At 41.9% G+C, this 15,900-nt stretch overlaps 1 protein-coding gene across 1 annotated transcript in view; it reads left to right on the top strand.

Moving 5' to 3' along the window:
• The first annotated feature begins 4,107 nt into the window (after window positions 1–4,107).
• The window catches only part of ZFYVE9 (zinc finger FYVE-type containing 9), a 91,596-nt gene continuing 79,803 nt past the window's right edge, over window positions 4,108–15,900 (top strand). The window contains exon 1 of the mRNA XM_077824548.1: window positions 4,108–4,265. The gene's annotated coding sequence lies outside the window, so the exon portion shown is untranslated. The remainder of the gene's footprint in view (window positions 4,266–15,900) is intronic.

The following is a 15,900-nucleotide window of genomic DNA, read 5'->3' as shown; positions in this document are numbered from 1 at the left end:
ATACCTTCCCAATCCCACATATGACAATCAATTAGACCCTGAGCATTTGAGCAAGAACCAGTCAGCCAAGCATGTGCGAGAGAATGCTCAGTCCCACCTTAGGGCTCTGGCCTTCCCCATCCAATGTCCCATCTCTAGCTGTGGCCATCCCTGATGCTTCAGAGGAAGGAGATCAACCTCCATCCCAGAATACATTTTTTGGGGGGGGGCGGGGGGTGGGAATCTCTTCCTGACCTCTGTAGGTAGCTGGCTGAAACCATGAAGCGTGAGCTTTTATGAACATAAGAGGTGAACTGAAAGTGAACCCCAGGGCTGCTGAGCCCTGCACCCTACCAACATAAGCAACACCATCATACAACCCCACTCATAAATTTGTCCAGCTCTTTCTTAAAACTAATTAAGTTCTTTGCCCCCACAACTCCTGTTGGGAGGTTGTTTCAGAAACACATCTCTAATTGTTAGAAACCTTCTAATTTCCCGTCTGAATTTGTTCATGGCCAGTGTAAACCCATTTGTTCTTGTGCCAACACTGTCCTTTAGCTTAAATAGGTCTTTACCCTCCTAATGCATTTATAGAAAGCAATCATATCCCTCCTCAGCCTTATTTTGCTATGCTAAATAAGCCAAGCTCTTCTAGTCTCCTCTCATAAGACAGGCCCTCCACCCCTGATCATCCTAGTAGCTCTTCTCTGTACCTGTTCCAGTTTGAATTAATCTCTCTAGAACTTGGGTGACCCAAGCTGTACACAGTATTCCAAATGAAGTCCTCCCAGAACCTTGTAGAATGGGATTAATACTTCTCTATCGGAAATGCCTTGCCTGATATATACTAGAATTGCATTTACCTTTTTTTCACAGCCTCAGCACATTGGTGACTCATAGCCATCCTGTGATTGACCCATACATCCAGGTGCCTTTTTTCCTCTGTTGCTTCTAACTGATGAGCTCCCAGCTTGTAGCAGAAATTCTTATGATTAGACTCAAAGTCTATGTTCTTGCACTTCGTACTCTTGAATTTCATCCCACTTCTGTCATTCCAGTCTTCAAGGTCATCCAGATCTTCCTGCATAATATTCCAATCCTCTTCAGTATTGATGATGCTTCCTAACATTGTATCATCAGCAAATGTCATTAGTACTCTCCTACTTTTTGTGCCAAGGTCATTAGTAAAAATATTGAATAGGATTGGTCCCAAGATCGATCCTTGAGGAATTCCATTAATGACCTCCCACCAGTTTGATAGTTCACATTTCAGCAAAAGCTGTAGCAGTCTCCCCTTTAGCAAGTTCCTTAGCCACCTTACAATTCTTGTATTAATCTTCTAATTTCCTGTGTGGTACTGTCTCAAATGCTTTACTGATAGCTAAGTATATTAGATATACTGCATTTCCCATACCTAAAAAAAACACTTATTTTCTCAAAGGAGGAAATCAGGTTAGACTGGCATAATCTATCTTTGGTAAACCCATGTTGCATTATGTCCCCTTTATCATTTGCCACCATTAATTTAGTTATTCTTTGCTTCAAGATTTGTTTTAAAGCATTGCTTACTATTAAGGTCAGAGTAACAAGTCTGTAATTGCTCAGATCACTTTTTTCCCCTTTCTTAAATATAGATATGACAGTAGCTGTTGGTCATCTGGTACCCTCCCCTCCCCCCCAAGATAGATGGATTTATTAAAAACCCTTGCTACTAGACTAGCAGTCTCATGTACCAATTATTTCAGTATTCTGGGATGGAAATTATCTAGTTCCCCTTCTTACACTACATCTTTCTCATGGGTATATGCAATAGTTCTTTCCAGCACAGGATCCCCCTATCAAGAATCCCTTCAACATTTATCCTCCTATAAGAATTTTTCCATGAAAGATATGTGGATCTGTGATTTCCTTCTCTCTAAATCCTCATTCTTCTGAGATTTGTGGTCTTCTTTGATTTTATTAGATGAGACATAAGAAATTATTGAAGGGAGTCAAGTATCAGAGGGGTAGCCGTGTTAGTCTGAATCCACAAAAACAAGAAGTGCGGTGGCACCTTAAAGACTAACAGATTTATTTGGACATAAGTTTTTGTGGATAAAATACCCACTTCTTCAGATGCAATTTAGTCTTTAAGGTGTCACTGGACTCCTTGTTGTTTTATTGAGGGTAGTGTGAATGTGTGTGTTTGTTTCTGCAACTAAAGTAATTTATTTGTGAAACTCCATGATGAAGGTCCTATGACACAGAACTATTAATTTCTATACAGTAGAGGACAGTGGTGTGTATGTATGCACGTTTACATATACAAGCACAAGAGTCGAGGACTGAAATAAATAACACATTGTAAAATCTGTAATATCTGATGAAGTGAGCTGTAGCTCACGAAAGCTCATGCTCAAATAAACTGGTTAGTCTCTAAGGTGCCACAAGTACTCCTTTTCTTTTTACATTGTAAAATGTAAACAAAAGATAAGCAAATTGCAGATAAATAATATAAAAGGAAAAAACACATTCCCTCATAGGCAAGTTACTGATTGTCTAAAGCTAGGGAACAAAGAGGCAATTTGATTTTGGTGGTTGTATTTTCTTGGCTTCCTTTTTAAAAATAAATAATTGTTGGGATTCTACAGTAAATGTACAATAATGGTTTTTGTATATCTGTCAGTTGTTCTTCAGTGTATGTGTGTTTATATGAGAAATGTGTGTGTTGTCTGTTGTATGTATTATCCGTTCAGCTGTGTATGTTATTCTTGTGTGTACAGTTGTGTGTCCCTAGGTAGATGGTAGTGTGTGTATGTCATTGTATGTCCACTTATGTATGGTTATATATCCTCGGTGGATACTTGTGTGTTTCTTTGCGTCTGGATGGATGGTTGTCCCTATGGGTGGGGGATTGTGTGTCCCCATGTGTGATTTGTATATATAGTTATGATTGTCTCCTCTGGTATATATCCCTGTGTGTGATTTGTGGGTGCAGTTATGGTTCTCTCTATGGTGTATTCCTTGTGCATGGGTGCATGTCCCTGTTTGTTGGTATGTATGGTTTGGGAGTATGTATCTTTTTGTGTATATGGAATGAAATTTGTGTGTACATTATGGTTGTCTCTCTGGTGTGTGTCCCTGTGTGTGTAGTTATGGTTGTCTCTCTGGTATATATATCCCTCTGTGTGTGTAATTACGGTTGTCTCCCTGGTGTGTGGTTGTGTGTTTCGGTGTGCGAGAAGTGTATGTTGTTATAGTTGTCTCTCTGGTGTAAATCTGTGTGTGGTTGTGTGTCCAGCGGTGTCATTACAGCTGTCTCCCTGGTGTATCTCCATGTGTGTGAGAAGTGTATGTTGTCATAGTTGTCTCTCTGGTGTATATCTGTGTGTATGGTTGTGTGTCTGGGAGTGTGGCATTACAGCTGTCTCCCTTGTATGTCCATGTATGTGTGTAGTTGTGTGGGATGTGTATGTGTGTGTGTGAGATGTGTAGTTGTCTCCCTAGTACATAGCTGTGTGTGGGATTCTCTGTCCAGGTGTGTGGCACTACGGCTGTCTCCCTGGTGTATGTCTGTGTCTGTGTGTAGTTGTGTGGCGTGTATGATGTGTAGTTGTCTCCTTGGTGTATAGCTGTGTGTGTGTTTCTGTGTGGTTCTGTGTCTAGGTGTGTGGTATTAGGCCTGTCTCCCTGGTGTATGTTGGTATATGTGTATATTTGTGTGGTGTGTGTGAGAGAGAGATGTGTATGCTGGTATAGTTGTCTCCCTGGCATGTAGCTGTGTGTGGTTGTGTGGCATTCGGGCTGTCTCCTTGGTTTGTGTCCGTGACAGTTGTGTGGTGTGTATGTGTGTGTGTGAGAGATGTGGATGTTGTGTGGTGTGTGTGTGTGTGAGAGATGTGGATGCTGGTATCGTTGTCTCCCTGTGGCCGTCTCCCTGCAGTGCCCCGCTGGGTCCCCTCTCGGGGACGAGGGAAGTGGAGGCCCCGGCCCCGGCCCCGGCCCTGGCCCCGTGTCGCGACTGGCGAGTGCGGCAGGCTCCCCGCTCCCCCGCCCCGCCGGCGGTGCCGCAGTGCCGTGCGCTGCGTCTGGGGCCGGCCAGGGGGCGCTGGCTGCTGCTCGCCGAGGCGGCCTCGGCCGCGGAGAGAGCTCGCCCGGGCTGGCTTGGCGTGAGGGCGGGCGCCGGCCTCTCCAGCGCTCGCTCGCTGTGTGTGCGGGGCCCGCCCAGGAGCGGCGGCGAGCGGAGCGGGGCCCGGGGGATCCCTTCAGCCATGCAGACCCGGCGGCGCCTGCTGCCTCCCGAGGTGAGTGAGCCGGCCCGCGCCCTCCACCCCGAAGGCCCGGGCATCCCGCTCCCCAGGCCCCTGCTGCCCGATGTCAGGCCCTGGCGGCCGCCCAGGGCGGGGGCTGGCTACCGGGGGAAGCCCCCTCACCTGGCGGGAGCGGCGCGGTCCCTAGTGTGTCGTGAACGGGGACCAGGGCTGGGGACTCGACGGAGCCAGGAGCCCCCCTCCACCTGGGGCAGCCAGAGGGGAGAGACCCCCCCACCACCCACCGAGGAAGAGGTCAGGGACGACTCCTCAGCGAGCCCCGGGCCCCCCCTCCCCCGCCTGCGGCTGAGGGTGCTCGAGCCCCCCAGCCCCGGGGACCCCCGCCTGCGGCTGAGGGTGCTTGACTTCCCAGCTCTGGGCACCTCTTCTCTCCCCCGGCTACAGTTGAGGGTGCTCGAGCCCCCCACTCCCCCTTTCTGAGCACCCAGCCTTCGGATCCCAGAGAGGAGGGAAAGAGCCCTCTAGAGTGCAGTTAGGCTCCCTCTAGAGTGCTCCTTGTGCCTTCTAATATGTTGCTCCTCCCTGAACCCGCAGCCCTGGGATCCCTGCATCTCTTTGCTCTGTATCTGGCATGGTAGCAGCCCCACTTGTAAGGGATGCTGTTTATGTGACTCAGTTTTTTTGTGAAACCCCAGAATTGGGGGGGTGAAACAAACCCCTGTTTGCCCCTAAGGTGCCTCTCTCAGACCCTGGACCTAAATCCTAAAGGGGAGGTTTGTAACTAGTATCTTTTTAGTACTATGCTTGAGATGTCTTTATTGGTTGTGAACATTATTATTTCATGGTGGTGTTGTGAAGCATGTCACTTCTGCAAGGGCAGTGGTGATGGGGAGGAAAGGGTATGTTTTATAACATCTACAGTTATATTAAACCATAGACTCATAGGACTGCAAGGGACCTCGAGAGGTCATCTAGTCCAGTCCCCTGCACTCAAGGCAGAACTAAGTATTATCTAGACCATCCGTGACAGGTGTTTGTCCAACCTGCTCTTAAAAATCCCCAATGATGGAGATTATACAACCTCCCTAGGCAATTTATTCCAGTGCTTAATCACTCTGACAGGAAGTTTTTCCTAATGTCCAACCTAAACCGCCCTCACTGTAATTTAAGCCCATTCCTTCTTGTCCTATCCTCAGAGGTTAAGAAAAGCAATTTTTCTCCCTCCTCCTTGTAACAGCCTTTTATGTACTTGAAAACAGTTATCATGTCCCCTCTCAGTCTTCTCTTTTCCAGACTAAACAAACCCAATTTTTTCAATCTTCCCTCATAGGTCATTTAATCATTTTTCAGAGTAACAGCCGTGTTAGTCTGTATTCGTAAAAAGAAAAGGAGTACTTGTGGCACCTTAGAGACTAACCAATTTATTTGAGCATGAGCTTTCGTGAGCTACAGCTAATCATTTTTGTTGCTCTTCTCTGGATTTTCTCCAATTTGTTCACATCTTTCCTGAAATGTGGTGCCCAGAACTGGACACAGTACTCTAGCTGAGGCCTAATCAGTGCGGAGTAGGGCGGAAGAATTACTTCTCATGTCTTGCTTACAATACACCTGCTAATACATTCCAGAATGATGTTTGCTTTTTTTGCATTTAGTTTGTAATCCACTATGACCCCCAGATCCCTTTCTGCAGTACTCCTTCCTAGGCAGTGATTTCCCATTTTGTATGTGTGCAACTGATTGTTCCTTCCTAAGTGGATTTGCATTTGTCCTTATTGAGTTTCATTCTGTTTACTTCAGACCATTTCTCCAGTTTGTCCAGATCATTTTAAATTTTAATCCTATCCTCCAAAGCACTTGCAACCCCTCTCAGCTTGGTATACTCCGCAAACTTTATAAGTGTACTCTTTATGCCATTATCTAAATCAGTGGTTCTCCAACTTTTGTACTGGTGACCCCTTTCACATACCAAGCCTCTAAGTGTGACCCCCCCTTATAAAAGAAAAACACTTTTAAATATATTTAACACCATTATAAATGCTGGAGGCAAAGTGGGGTTTGGAGTGAAGGCTGACAGCTCGCGACCCCCCATGTAATAACCTCATGACCCCCTGAGGGGTCTTGACCCCCAGTTTGAGAACCCCTGATCTAAATCATTGATGAAGATATTGAACAGAACCGTACCCTGCGGGACCCCATTCGTTATGCCCTTCCAGCATGACTGTGAACCACTGATAACTACTCTCTGGGAACGGTTTTCCAACCAATTATGCACCCACATTATAGTAGCTCCATCTAGATTGCATTTCCCTAGTTTGTTTATGAGAAGGTCAAGAAAGACAGTATCAAAAGCCTTACTAAAGTCAAGATATGACCACATCTACCGCTCCCCCAATCACCCCCATTCATGATCGTGTCCAACAATAAAAATAATCAGGTCCCTCAATATTTCAGGTTTTGTCAGTTGTGTACTAATCCTTTGGTCATAAACAGGTCCAGATGATGCATTGTGTCCGAAGGACTGTTTTTAACATGCTAACTAGCTTGGAAACGAGTACCAGATGGGAATTAATAGACCTTCAATTTTAGAGTTAACTATCTTGTTTTACAATTATTTTTTAACAAATCTGAGCCTTCCAGGGATTTCATTGTTAGGTATACTTTTATTCAAATGTTTCTGTTAGAGATGGACCAAAATGTGAAACTTCAAATCCAACCACCTTCCAATTTGGGTGGTTATAGTGCTTGTTTAGAATTCTTAGATGAACCTTCCTTCCCCTAAGATTTTGATTCCAGATTGGATTCAAAACAGGAAGGGGCCTACTCGAGTGAGTAGGGAAGAGATGGAAGTTATGCTGTAATAAAAGCTGTTCTGATGGTTGGGAAAGTTTTATTGTTTAGAAAGTGTTTTTAGACATAGTAATTGAATTTTAGTTGTTTTCTGTTGTGTGGAATGCACCTAGGCTGTAGGTATGCCTGACAGATAATTCAGTGATCAAAAGAGTATGAAAAATGTATAGATACATAAAAATGTAAATGTTTATAAGTTCTGGTTCACATGTGTCGATTTTATGAGATATCAGCCCAAGATAGAGGAAATGGTATCCAATCCAAACCTGGACCCAGATTCAATCTCCAAACCAAGCCCTCATCTAAATCTAATACATAACTAGCTCTAAACACTGCCTGGCTCTCTAATTTCCATATTTTAGATTGGCAGATTCAACTCCTTTAAACCTATGTTATAGGGTTCAGTACTAGGTCAGGTACAAATTAAATATATTTGTTTTTAATTTGGCACAATTTAATTTGGCACAAGAGCTCTCCTGCCAACAAAAAACTTTCACCCCGCATCAAGTGGCAGTGGTTTTGTCGGCAGGAAAGTGCTCCTGCCGACAAAGCGCTGTTCACACCGGTGCTTTTCATCAGTAAAACTTTCCTCATTCGGGGGTGTGTATTTTTTTTTAACACCCCTGAACGACAAAAGTTTTGCTGATGAAGTGCCAATGTAGGCAAACCCTTAGCAAATACTGATTTCTGTCTTTCTATTGGGTCTTGTTGATTTCTGTCATTCTATTGGGTCTTATTTATTTACTTATTAATGCTCCAGTATCCTCCAAGATGCTAGTGCAGCTCTGGGTCTGCACAAAAGGGCAAAGCATTTAATGTATATGCTAAGTATACATTATTGTTTTTTCAATGAAGTGGCAGATAGGGACACCCATCCCTCCGACATCCCTGGATACGTGGTCATTTCCCATCAGATAACTTCGTTAGGTCAGATTTGTGCCAATGATGCTTGTGAGTTCTTGTATTAAAAGAAATGCACTTACTGCACCAATTAAACTTTGCAGCATTATTTGTGTTTCTCATTTTCCTGGTCTTAACGTGGCGTTCAAGAAGTATCACCACTTTATGTTTCAGTGTTTTGAGTTAATATAGAATAATGAAAGTGTTTCTGTATGACTTACTTGAAACATTTAATGGAAACGTGAAATGAAACCATTATTCATTTTGCAAATGTTCTTTCAAAGTACAGTATTTATATTTGCTCTAAATTTTAAATGTTTCTTTTGGTGAATAATAAAAAATGAATTTACATTACAGAATTCATAGCAAGATTATCATTGGAGGTCTGGTGATGATTTATTTATTTTTCTACAAGAAGTATGATATACTTACACTGAACATTACCAACTCTTTTAAGAAGTAGATCAAAGAGCTTTTCAGATCCCATAATAGCAGTTCTGTCCATGAATGACAGTGTAACTATTAGAGAGGCTTTCCGTTTTGCAGATTTAGTGTTGTCATGTCAAAACTGCTTTGAACTCAATACACATGTTCACCTACCTGTTTTTGCTTTAAGTACTGTATGATCTAACAATTGATTTGGGGTCAGTAGGATAAAAGCTAATTCAGATGTAGTTATGAATCCAGAATGTGGGTATATACAGTGATTGCAAATATAAGGTGAAATAACAAGTTTGTATGTTCACCAAGAAATATATTAAACAAAATCAGTTGGCCAATCTGATTGCTAGATGGCTCAGAGGTGTCAATAAACAAAAATTTAAATTAAGACTTAATGGCACTGTCAGGTTAAAAATAGTTCACAAAAATATATTTCCTTAAATATTAGTAACAAAGCTCAGATTCTAAAAAGTAAAAATTTTAATCAGCTAATTTTATGTTTGCTATTGTTTACTTTTTACATTCCACTCAGCAATTTAAACCGGTCTATCTCACTTTTGTTTCTACTCAGTTTCACTTTTCTGGTGCTCATGTGCTCATTGTTCCATTAGCAGGGTTGCAAATACTACTGGGGAATGTTTAAGGAAGATACAGAGCTGGGGGTCTTCTATTCCAGCTTCTGTCCAGACTTTTTCTTGCCATGGGCAAGTCACTTAACTTTTGAGTGTCTTAAATTTGCCTGTCACAGGTTCAGGTTATCTGCACCTTTTTGGTCCCACCTTTTCGGCCTGCTCAAGGAATGCTCTAGCTTTCACCCCTGTCTGGGTAGGGACCCTTGTCCTATTCCCAATTCCTTCTGACTAGAGATTTTAGGCTGCAGCCTCCTGCTCCTTACTGTGATTCTCACCAAGCATATCACACAAACATCCAGCCCCCCTGCTCCTTTATTTCTTTCCAAGGACAATGGCGTGGTCTTTACAAATGACCAGACAGTCTTTGTAAGCAGACTGTATGTATTCAGGGATGAAGAGCATACAGAGAAAATGTATACACACTGCAAATGTACATGCACAGCAAATATACCATAAATCACGCATTTTCCACATGGGCAATCTGGCAGGCCAATGCCCTTCAAACCTTTTGTCCAGGGTTGGGTCCCTTTTTTAGTCAAAAGGTCATGTCTGTTGGATCAGAAAGAAGATCCCTGAATCTAGTTAAACTCAACCTTTTATGCCAAAAACCTTTCTTTGTTTCCTTGGGCCTCTGGTATCTGTTTGGCTCAGAAATGCAAACCACCTTAGGGTAGTACTACTTCGGAGTTGTTTACAATCTAAGAAACTGTAGTGATCACCTCCAACTGTTTTTATTTCCAGGAGCAGTTGTGGTAACCCTCCTCCCATAGAGCTGAACACAATTCCTACTCCACAATGATAGACAGAACATTCCCAAAATTAATACTGTGTGGTCCCCAAAAATGCTGTATGTAGTTGCAATATCTGTGACAGTTGCTATCAGTTAAATAGGGATAACACTAACCTTACCCTTTTTGGGACTGTGACAAGTGCTGGTCTCATATGATGACGACCCGTTGCTGGGGGGTGTGTGTGCAAAGGGTCACATGACGCTCCCCAAAGTGCCTGGGCAGGGCCAGAGCTGGAAGGGAAGAGGCAGGTCCAGAGCCTCTCCTCTTCTGGCCACACTGCCTGGTGCAGCTGTCAGCAGCTGCATTCTCCCAGGCAGCCTCCAGCCTTGGCAGGCTGTGTGGCCAGAGGCTGCTTGGGAGATGCCAGGGGACTGGAGCAGAGTGCCCCTCCCCCCACGCCAGGTAATGTGGGATGGGAAGAGGACGGGGAGTGCGCAGGGCCCCCGGGCTGGGGGTGGAGTGGGGACGAGTCATGTGGGGGGTGGGGTGGAGTCACATGAAGGGGTCACGTGGGGGTGGGGATGAGTCATGTGGGGAGGTCACGTGCCCCCCTTTAGCTGGTGCCCACTTTGTGTCCCTCCTACTAGTCACCTGCTAAATTAACTAGTGTTTCTAATTTTTAGTGGCTTTTGGATAGATGACAATGTGCAGTCTTGCCTACACTGGAGAATTGACAAAGAAATCCCCACTACTTCAGCTGGACCAGTGGTGGAACGAGTGGGAGCCCCGATGTAGACAAGGCTCTGGTGGTTCGACCTGTAAACCACCATTTTAGTTCTAATCAAATGGTGGTAAAAATGGGTCTGGTTGCTGGAGCCTTACGTATGGTAGGACTCCTACTAGTTCTAACCCCAGCTCTGCTGAATTGGTAGGATTTTTTGTCAACAATTTCCCCAGTGTTGACAAAGCCTTGAAATGGCAGTACTGTTTTAATCTAATTTAATCTAATCCGATTTTTAAGAAATCATTGCATTTATATTAATAGTTTGTAAAATAATTTTTAAACAATCTAAATATTGTCTAAAGTACCTGAGTGTGCCTTTGAAGTAATTTATTCATAAAATGTACAATATTTGATGTATGATACTATTAAACACACTTTAATCTAGTACATAAACCCTCTTTTAATTCATTGATTTGATGTCACAACTATAAATACTGAAATTTTCAGGAGAAGAAAAAAAATCATATTAAACAATTTAACTTTTAAAAACTGGTGCAATTTAAAAAGTATTCTAGGAACTAATTGTTATAGTGCAATGATTTATTTTTTTAAATGCCTGTTTTATCACACAACAACATATGCATTACGGCCGCTAAATGGACATTTCATCTGTACTGTGATCGAGTGAGTGACAGCTTTACTCTTCACATATTAATCTTTATCTGGTTTTGGTGTCTAATTTATACACAGCCTTAGCACATCAGAACAGAAATGCTGTTCCCTAATACAACAAAAATAGGTACTATATCATAGTTTTCAGACTTTGTTTTGTATTTGGGCTGGTCTTAACTATGGGGAGATGCAGCAGCCAGCAGGTGGAATTGTTGCAGCAGGGATCGATTTAGCGGGTCCAGTGAAGACCCGCTAAATCAACAGCAGAGCGCTCTCCAGTCGACCCCTGGTAATCCAGCCTTCTGAAAAGAGTAAGGGAAGTTGACGGGAGAGTGTCTCCCGTCAACACAGTGCAATGAAGACACCGGGGTAAGTTGATCTAAGCTACGTCAATTCCAGCTATGTTATTCACGTAGCTTGAGTAGCATAACTTAGGTTGACTTACCCCCGTAGTGAAGACAAGCCCTCAGTTGTTCCAAACCATGCCATATAATAAATTGCCACTGCTCCCACTTTTAGGCCAGCTTGATAATCCAGCAGGGCACAGTAGCTGGTCTTGTATCACAAAATTACACTGTGGATGGGCTGGAGCTTAATTCATCATTAGTGTATATTGGATGCTTCTTCGCTGTTTGGTGCAATCAGCATATAAAAATACACTTAAACAAATGTAAAAATGCACATCTGTTAAACTACAGTATTTGCAGGTCACTTTAAATAGCACATACGGAAATGGGCTAAATGTCAAATTGTAATTCTGAAATTCTTATCAATGCGTTTGTTTTTGTATAAGTGGTGAAAGGTGAATGAAAAGTCAGTTTGCTTTACACAATGTACTGTACTTTTTTGATGCTATAACTGTTTTTAAATGTAAAGTGTCGCTTAATATTGAACATCAATATACACATGTATTTGTAATTAATAATACATGACTATCGTTGATATTTGAATAACATACTTTTCTGTGTATCATACTTTCCTAGCTTGCAAAGTCTTCAATTAATTTGTTACCTGTAAAATATATTTGCAGTTTTCTTTCTCAATTGATATAGTTCCCCCCCCCATTTTTGGAAAAGATCTATATTAATGCACAAGGAATAGAAACTGATTTTGGAGACTGATGTAGAAGAAACTGGTATAAATTAAATGTCCCTTGTTCACTGAATTTTTTTTCTTGCTAGTCCTTTGTTTTTCCGTAGCTGTCTTTTCATCTCTGCTGGTCAGTGTCACTTCTCTACAGATGCATTTGTACATCCTCTTTTGCCTTTTAAGTGAACATGTAAAGAAGATCTTTTTTTGTTGCTTACAAAACTTGTATTAAGTAGAGGTCCTGAGTACTCGGTTGCTTGAGTAAAGTGTAAGATATGTGAGTGTCAGACCTGGGCCTTTCTGGATACTGTGTGTGTGTGACTAAATGTTGTAAATCCTATTACCCAGAGTAATGTGCATGGTTAATGTAATGCTCCTCATCTGATACCTTAATGATCAACTAGGAACCCAGATTGAAGATTGTAGTTGAAGTGGCTTGAAGAATTGGCTTCTCTTATCACTTGGAAGTGTGGTAGGCACACTGTGTTGACAATTTCATCTGTGTTAGATGTAATGTTTTGATTGGGATCTTACAGGAGTGTTTGAGGCACAGAACATCACATGCCCTGGAAAGCAGGGGCAAGAAAATAGGTGAGTGTTGGAGAAATGAACGGGAAAAAGGGAGCGAGACTGGGAAATCGATAAGGAGATTAGTCCTTTTTTTTTTTTATACAGTGCCTAAAGTCTGCAAAGTGCTTTACAGACAGATAATATAGATACAGTCTCTGCTCTGAGTAGGTTAAAATCTAAGGTCCTGATCCTATGAAGGGAACTGCCATTGTCTGGAGCCCTAATTATTTTGGGGGGAATCTGAAAGAGGAAATCACTTTGCAGGATCGGGACCTAATTGTATTCATGAAGCAGCAAAAGAGAGCAAACAGTGATAGGAAGCATGTGGGTTAAAATAATCTGTCCCACCTTGACCTGCTTGTTTGTTTGGTTCACCTATTATGTCTTGTCTCTTAGATTGTAAGCGCTTTGGAGCAAAGCCTTTTGTATAAGTTTGTACAGTATTTATCACAGTGGGCTCCAGCCTGCTGCCTGCTTAGTCCCAGAGCTGCCACAAATGATAAATAAATAATTAGGTCATGTAATTACTCAGGTTTGTTACAATCTTGACTTTATTATTTTACTGCCTTTATGCGTGTATATAAATATATAACCTTCAAACGATTATATTTAAACATATAAGTTTATTTATTTACTTGAGTTTTTGTTTAGAGGGAGACTTGAGAAAAGGGCACAGATAGAAGTGGAGTAAGAAAATGCAGATTGGAAGAAGGAACAAAGGAAGGAAAGATATGGGCATTAACAGACATGGATGAAAATGTTTGAGAAGGAAAACTGGACAAAGATACTGAGAGAAAGTAGTTCAGAAATTGACTACTATTGCATCTGAAATTCAAAGGTTTTGATAGTGATTGTGAAAACTCAGTAGTAATGGGGGATTTCAACTATCCCCATATCGACTGGGTACATGTCACCTCAGGACGGGATGCAGAGATAAAGTTTCTTGACACCTTAAATGACTGCTTCTTGGAGCAGCTAGTCCTGGAACCCATAAGAGGAAAGGCAATTCTTGATTTAGTCCTAACTGGAGCACAGGACCTGGGCCAAGATTTGAATATAGCTGGGCCACTTGGTAATAGAGACCATAATATAATTAAATGTAACATCCCTGTGGTGGGGAAAACTCCACAGCAGCCCAACACCGTAGCATTTAATTTCAGAAACGGGAACGACACAAAAATGAGGAGGTTAGTTAAACAGAAATTAAAAGGTACAGTGCCAAAAGTGAAATCCCTGCAAGGTGCATGGAAACTTTTTAAAGGCACCATAATAGAGCCTCAACTTAAATGTATACCCCAAAATTAAAAAACATATTAACAGAACCAAAAAACTGCCATCGTGGCTAAACAACAAAGTAAAAGAAGCAGTGAGAGGCAAAAAGGCATCCTTTAAAAAGTGGAAGTTAAATCCTAGTGAGGAAAATAGAAAGGAGCATAAATTCTGGCAAATGAAGTATAATAATATAATTAGGAAGGCTAGAAAAGCATTTGAAAAACAGCTAGCCAAAGACTCAAAAAGTAATAGCAAAAATTCTTTTAAGTACATCAGAAGCAGGAAGCCTGCTAAACAACCAGTGGGGCCACTGGATGATTGAGATGCTAAATGAGCACTCAAGGATGATAAGGCCATTGTGGAGAAACTTATGAATTCTTTGCGTTGGTCTTCACAGCTGAGGACGTGAGGGAGATACCCAAACCTGAGCCATTCTTTTTAGGTGACAAATCTGACTGTCCCAGATTGAGGTGTCATTAGAGGAGGTTTTGGAACAACTTGATAAACTAAACAGTAATAAGTCACCAGGACCAGATGGTATCACCCAAGAGCTCTGAAGGAACTCAAATGTGAAATTGCAGAACTACTAACAGTATTCTGTAATCATTTAAATCAGCTTCTGTACCAAATGACTAGAGGATAGCTAATGTGACGCAATTTTTAAAAAGGGCTCCAGAGGTGATCCCATCAATTACAGGCCAGTTAGCCTGGCTTCAGTACCGGGCAAACTGGTTGAAACTATAGTAAAGAACAGAATTGTCAGACACATTAGATGAGCATAATTTGTTGAGGAAGAGTCAACATGGTTTTTATAAAGTGAAATAATGCCTCACCAATCTACTAGAATTCTTTGAGGGGGTCAACAAGCATGTGGACAAGAGGGATCTTGTGTATATAGTGTACTTAGATTTTCAGAAAGCCTTTGACCGGGTCCCTCACCAAAAGCTCTTAAGTAAAGTAAGCTGTCATGGGATAAGAGGGGAGGTCCTCTCTTATATAGGTAACTGGTTAAAAGACAGAAACAAGGGGTAGGAATAAATGGTCAGTTTTCAGAATGGAGAGAGGTAAATAGTGGGGTCCACCAGTTGTCTGTACTGGGACCAGTCCTATTCAACATATTCATAAATGATCTGGAAAAAGGGGTAAACAGTGAGGTGGCAAAATTTGCAGATGATACAAAACTACTCAAGATAGTTTAAGTCCAAAGCAGATTGTGAATAGCTGTAAAGGGATCTCACAAAACTGGGCGACTGGACAACAAAATGGCAGATGAAATTCAACGTTGATAAATGCAAAGTAATGCACATATAAAAAAATGATGGAATCTAAATTAGCTGTTACCACTCGAGAGATCTTGGAGTCATTATGGATAGTTCTCTGAAAATGTCCACTCAATGTGCAGCGGCAGTCAAAAAAGCAAACAGAACGTTGGGACTCATTTAGAAAGGGATAGATGATAAGACAGAAAATATCATATTGCCTCTATATAAATTCATGATATGCCCACATCTTGAATACTGCAGATGTGGTTGCCCCAGCTCAAAAAAGATGTATTGGAATTGGAAAAGGTTCATAAAAGGGCAACAAAAATGATCTAGGGGTATAGAATGGCTTCCATATGAGGAGAGATTAATAAGACTGGGACTTTTCAGCTTGGAAAAGAGATGGCTAAGGGGGGATATGTTAGAGGTCTAAAATCCTGACTGGTGTGGAAAAGTAAATAAGGAAGTGTTATTAACATAAGAACTAGGGGTCACCAAATGATATTAATAGGCAGCAGGTTTAAAACA

Source organism: Eretmochelys imbricata, chromosome 8 (genome assembly GCF_965152235.1).
Source record: "Eretmochelys imbricata isolate rEreImb1 chromosome 8, rEreImb1.hap1, whole genome shotgun sequence".
Classification (NCBI taxonomy): domain Eukaryota; kingdom Metazoa; phylum Chordata; order Testudines; family Cheloniidae; genus Eretmochelys; species Eretmochelys imbricata.
This window is presented reverse-complemented; position numbering and strand designations above follow the sequence as displayed.